The sequence below is a fragment of the Nymphalis io genome, chromosome 14, assembly GCF_905147045.1.
Source record: "Nymphalis io chromosome 14, ilAglIoxx1.1, whole genome shotgun sequence".
NCBI lineage: Eukaryota > Metazoa > Arthropoda > Insecta > Lepidoptera > Nymphalidae > Nymphalis > Nymphalis io.
The window spans coordinates 6,392,820-6,400,041 of record NC_065901.1 but is presented as its reverse complement, the minus strand read 5'-3'; positions in this window follow the sequence as shown (position 1 = coordinate 6,400,041).

The window sequence follows — 7,222 nt, the reverse complement described above, 5'->3', positions numbered from 1 at the left end:
CTTTACCAGAACAGAATTAAACATGCACGACGTACGCGTGTAAAGGAAACCCACAGTAGAGGGAGGTTGACGGTGACCTGCGAATACATACCTGAGTGATGAGTTAGTATGAAAATAACCCTAGGAATCAGGATCGAAACTACAAATTTCACATTACTAAGCTAAACGTTTCCTTTTGATTTATTGAGACATTATACTAGTTAACAATATTTAATATTCACGTCATAATATTTTATATTCACGTTTCCGATAACACACTGATTGAATAAATCTGCGAATTATTTGAAAATGGAATATTTAAAAGCGATGGTAATGATATCTTCCAGAGCGATTTCGATCACAGTGGTTATTCTCAACCGAGACCAGCCTATTGTGCAGGAGATATTATAATACACAAGTGTATGTGCATACACAGATGCACTTTATATTTCCTTGCACTTATAATACAATGCAATGATAATCTGACAGATCCAGAAAGAGACCGGTTACAAAACCCACAGTACATGTTTTCGAATCAAGGATTTATAAGTTGATATCTTCCAAAAATCCAAGTTGCACCTAAAATTTTTTGACAGCAAAACACAGCACCTTTTTATTTGCCTGATCCAGGACTTGAATTAAGAACATTTAGATATGTAGACTTATAAGCTAGCCACTAGGAAAGCCAGCTACTTTAAAAGCAAGCGTAATTATTTAAGCATTGCTTATATCAAAAATTAAAAAAGCAAGATCCCTAAAATATAACATCATTTCGTCGGTATACCTTCTTACTAATATTTTGAATTCAGTTAAATGGTTATTTTTTATTTAATTCTCTCATTTTTTCTAGTATTTATATTTTTTGATAAACAAATTAGCAAATAGGCCAGTAATTTCTGTGGTCCCGTTGACGCTTTCACAATGAAGTTCTCAAATAGATTAGTCGTGTCAAAATATATTTGATTTCGATATATGTTATTATAATTTAATTTTGCTATAACATTATAATGAACGTATTAATAATAAGCCGTTCCCTCATATACATTTCACCCTTAGTCAGTATCATTATATTAATATTCAACCAAGAGGATAGAATTACATTTAACTAAAATTACTTACAAGTGTAGGTACTCGTATATTACGAGATTACAAGCAAGGCATTTCACGTATCTCCCGTATTTCAACTGAGGTTCTATCGTAAGCTCTTTACATTACATGCCTCTAAGGACGTGTGTTTAAGGCCTGTGATAGTATAACTTGAATAGTTGCTGCAAAGACTGAGGACATAGAACATAATTGTATTCAGGTAAGCCAAAGACATTTGAAAACGTCTTGCCTTAATAATATAATTCATTTCTTAGAGAATTTCAGCACATGTTTAATTTATAAAGCTTTATTACCTCATCTGTTCGTTATTTATTTACGCAGCAAATAAATCTTCACAATACAAGTAAAAATGTTTTTCGTGATAAATGGTTTACAAAAACGAGGCACCTAGAATAAAATTATCGCTCGAATATTAATATCGTAACAATTATATGAGTATAAATATTGAGTATCTATATAACTAGCTGCCCATTCCGACTACGTACGTTTTTTAGTATTTTATCTTATTGTAAACATTCGATAACCAATGTATTTACCTACTCTGCTAATCTGCCGTTGAACATGTTCCGCATATTTTATCTCAAATTTTTTTTACTATATTAGGTAGGCAGACTGGCAAGTGGACCGTCCAATGATAAGTGGCCGCTCCTGCATATAAATATTAGCGCTGTAAGAAATATTAAATACTCGTTACATCGCCATCAGCCATCAACCTTGGGTGAAATAATATGGATGAAATAAAGGGTAATCAATTTATTAATCATTGGGTGATAAAATGAAAGTAACATATTAATCGGTTACTTAGTTTTTTCTTGCAGCCGAAAAAAAAACAAACAAACAAATCTTACCTCTTCGTAATATTAAGCAATAAAATTATATTATTTTTATATCATCAGTATACTATTAGATAAACATCTCATACGTTGAAGGGAAAAAATACGGCGTAAGGAGCGATCCCATTCAGGAAATATAATTTCCGAAACATCGTATTCGAATCCCAAGATCATCAATTAACCTTTGACGTACGTTGGCTTTTCCAGGTTTATGTGAGTATTGTGCCAAGAATACTTTTGCTATAAAATATGAATAGCGTTAAATATTTTGGATTTCTTCATTTATTTTACTTTGTTATATTAGTTAAATTTTTAAAAGTAGAAATGGAAACGAAAGTGTATTATTCGTACAAATCTCAGTCAAAATATTTACATAAACGTGTATTACGTAGCATCACTCCTAATGAAATGATTCAATCATTATTTGCAACCTTCAATCGTGTAAACAATGACAATTCCAAATTATTGTCTCTATGAACCTAATAATTTACGGCCTTAGATATAGAATTTGCATGGATGCAAGATTACAGCAATCCTGTTCAAAGTTAAGAATAAAACATTGTATGCATAAATATATTATGTTTTCAAGCGTTGTTGAGATAATATGCTTATGAAAGCGTTTTATAAAACATCACGAGATCATTTGTAAATATCATTAATTATCCAGCTTTAATCAATAAAAACAACTTAACAATAAACATTACGTGAATATCAAATAATAATAATAAAGGTTTGAATGCAATATTTTTATCGAGAAAATAGCATTCATTTATTTTTCTGATCTGATAAAACCCTTGAAAATATACTTAGGTTATACATTCAATATTTTGTTTTTAACGTTGAACTGGATTTACATATGGAACATCAACGAAGAAATTAGCAATTTATATAAAAAAATAATTATTTTATCAAAAGGAAAGTACAAACCTTATATTTATAATTTTATTTTTAAGCATGTTTTATAAAGGATCACTCATTTAAAATTTTATCATTTTCAAACCGTGAGCGCTTTTGTCCGATGAAAATGTCCGCTATTTGTCCAAGATATTACGTCGACCTTCTATTTTTCAAAGCGATATGAACACTTTTAGGGAGCAGATATTAACCTGGTTTTCCATTGAATAACATTGTGCTGTATAATCTTATCTGTGCATACCTTGTATTAAAAATAATATTATCAATATTAATCTTACTACCAATGAGTTTCCTATACATAAACTCTACTCTTCTTTTCGAATAGAAATAATATCGTGGAAGATTGTATACGTAATTTCAAATGAAATTTAACGCTTCGTGTTGGATGATTTCCTTTATCCTTATCTCTTTATCTATTTAAAACATTGAAGCCCAAAATCTTATATTAGGACCGTACGCTGCAATAAAAATTCCATAGTAGTATACAGAAGTGCTTTTGGTTTTTTAAGAGGACATGAGCAAGGTTATTTTGATGATACTGCAATCGACAAATTAATATAACATAACGATTTAAAAAAATAATATTAAATAAATTATAATAAAAGAATTAAAACGATAGAATCTGGTTACGAATTAGGTACTATATGTAACAAATTAATAATTAATTATTATTGACAAATGAATAAGACTATTATAGTAATACTAATATTTTTTTAATTGTAGTATAATAATATTGTTCTCCGGACCGATTTCGGCCATGGTGGCCAATCTCAAGATAACGCATCCGCCGCATCCTATCGTGCTGTGCTCCGCTCGTAGCTCAGCGAAGCTCTCCTCAGGGGGTGAAGGTAATCTCACCCCTCCCTATCGCACTATTCGCTAGTGCGTACGGCAGTGCGGGGCCATCCCAGCTGCCGTCCTTTTCAGGGCCATCTTAAATAGGCTACCCACCTTGCGCATCCAAGGCCCCAGTGTTACGCCCTATCTTTTAAGCCCTGGCCGTTGGGGCTTTGGGAGGACTGAGACGGCGCTGAGCAGAATCGGCCCTTTCCTGTTCCCGCTCTATCGTCTCCTTCTGGACCATGACGGTCTCGCAGAAGGAAGCAATCGCCCTCCATGCCGATTCCCTGCGGAGCATCGCCGACACGATTGCTCGCAGGGAGAGGTCTTGTCCGACCTCACGGACCAGGTTCTCCCTCTCTGCACTCCACGCGGGACACGCCTCCAACGTATGCTGAGCGGTATCCCGGTCCGCGCCACAGTTGTGGCACATCGCCGTCGACTCGCGTCCGATATAAACCATGTATTCTCCAAAACAACCGTAACCGGTTACTACCTGTGTAGACTGGAAGGTGATTCGTCGCTTTCGTCTCATCCAGGCTTCAAAGGCTGACAGGTTCACTCCGACGAGCGTTTGCGCGCGTACCGATCTTCGCAGAGACGGTCCTCGTACGATCTTGCTCTATATACGATACACCTAACCGCTAGATCAACGAGGCAGTTGAAATTGTACTCCATAATACAGCCATAGTATATCCATAGATCTATTACCGCAATCATATTTGCAAATGATATGAAACACCTTACAAGTTCTATTAACAATGTGTTTTTAAAGTAGTGCAACTAAGAACGAAGGGATACACTACACAAACTATAGTAATTGCTTTATTTCTATAAGCTGGCAAATATAATACGTTTTCCGTTATCACCAACAATATCGTAGACAGGTACTCGATAATACGTGACATGATGCATCGTTTATTTACAGTATTTTTAAATAAATAATAACAGTACGTGCAAGCGGAATATATTTTACATAACGCGTGAATTTTAGTTTTAGTTAAAGTCAATTTTTACTGGTGGTAGGGTTTTGTGCAAGCTCGTCTGGGTAGGTACCACACATTTATTAGATATTCTACCGCACCAATACTTGGTATTTTTGAGTTCAGGTTTGAAGTGTGAATGAACCTGTGTAAAAACAGGCTCAAGAGACATTCCATATTAGTTCCCATGGTTGGTGGCGCATTCCCAACGTAAGCGATGATTAACATTTCTTTCAATGCCAATATCTACGGGCGTTGGTGACCACTTATCATCAGGTGGCCCATTTTCTTGTCCACTTACCTATTCTATAAAAAATATTTACTGCAACTCCATCCGTGTGAATTTTTAGTTGTAATTAATGTGTGTATGTCCTTGGCCGGGTAGCTTAATATTAAATTTCACTGTTCAATTTATGAAGCGATCTAAGTTCATGGGTTTAGTCGTGATGGCTTAGCAAACATAAATACAAAGTTACATTTGCTATAATATTAGTATAGATATGCAAATTTTTTCGTTAACAAAAACAAAAATCAATCAAAAATAACTTCATCTCGTAATATACATAATTGACATAATAGCTGACGTGTAATCTAGTAGATTTCGAATAAATAATAAAATTGAATGGTTTTGCCAACTGTGCTAATAATAATAAATTACTCGCACGTTCTTTTGTGCGTGAAGTATGCAAGTAAGATTAATGAGTGTGTAAAGTTTGGCTCTCCGGAGATTTCTCAAAGAACGGTCAGCTCGATGGCATCCGCAGATTTATTATTCCTTATTTTTACTGTGAATTTACTTAAAATTCTTATACATTTAAAATTTACGCTTAAATATATTACGTATTTTGCTAAATACATGTTATAAAATACGATCGAATCTACATTTACGCCCACACCAAGTTAGTTCAGGGAGAGCTCTGTCAATTCAAACCTACTCATATTTGAATACCTCTGAAAACAGTATGATTTAAATTACAAAACAATTTTTTTATGAAGATTGCATTTTATTTTAGCATAAAGTAATACAAATAATCAAGCTTAATTTATATATTTTTTTCTTTACATAAACAAATGCTAATGGAGTTTTCAGACGGAGGAATCAGATCTTAAAGTCGTCAACAGTATATTTATATTTACTACTGATATCGGTGATATGTATATCGGTATTGCAACGGTACGGCAGTACCGTTGTCGGTGTTTATCAAATTAACTATTTCTTCAGGTTAAGCAATTACGAATTGGATAGGACAAGATAATCTTAACAGATTGAAGATCTCACGTACAAAGCTCTACAAAATTTTCATGTCCTTAATTTTTGTTCATCTCACTTCTAGATGATCGGAATTTGTATATATGAAACAATTCTGCCACAAATATCGACAATTATATAATATAGTAACAAGGTTAAATTCTTTTACTTGATAGTAAGACTTTGTGCAAGCCAGTCTGATTAGATACTATCCACTTATAAGATAAACGGCAATACTATGCTTTGTTGTATTTCAGTTTGATACGGTGAGTGAGCCAGTGCATAGGCACAAGGGACATATCCTCTTACTTCCTAACGTTCACGCATTAGCAATGTAAGGGATGGTTAATATTTCATACAGTGCTGAAGTCTATACGCGGTGGGGCATTTACCATCAGGTGGCTTATTTGCCTGTCAACCTACCAATAATATTTTGGGATTACTATACCAAAATTATATAATGGAATTTATATTTATAATAAATATAGATTTAACATAAAAGTCCATAGCTTCGCATCAGTGAAATAAGAATTTTTCGCTGAATTCGAATAACATACAATCAAATTTATAATGTTATAAAACTGCCTTATAAAAAAAATTCTAGTATCCAAATTTAATATAATTTTCCACAGTGTGCTTTATGTCTCCAATTCTATTCCCTTATTTCAATTTGAAAAAAAAACTATCAGTTTATTTATTGATAGATGGAATAATCCATGAAAAAGAAAATATTACTAAACTATCAATTTTAATAAAAGCATCATGTTTTTTATGCCGGTGCCGTGGAGTACCGGCTTAGAATAGTACTCCCCCAATCTCATCCCGTGGGTGTCGTAAGAGGCGACTGAGGGACGGGGAAAAGGGGGGATGGGCAGCAGCGTCCCCCCTCCCATAAACATCTTACCCCCTACTGCGCTCGCCAACACGCCTGCCCAGCGCGGCGAGTATGGGCAAACCCCTCCCTAAATGGCAGATGCGCCCAAAAAAAGGCCCCCAGTTACCGGCAAGCCCGCTAGGCCCGACCAAGGTAGCGGTCGCGGTATCGGCAGGGCAGGGGGTGCTAAGAATCACCGGTTCACGGCAGGCTACCGTATGGACGCTCGATGAGGCTGGACCATCACCTCGCCGAATTAGAAGTAGAGTTAAGTCATATAAACTGGCATATACTGGGGTTATCTGAAGTCCGAAGACAGGGGGAGGACACGATAACTCTAGAGTCCGGTAACTTACTCTACTTCCGCGAAGGTGATAACCTCTCCCAGGGTGGTGTCGGTTTTCTAGTCAAAAAGGATCTCATTAGCAGCATTGTGGAAATC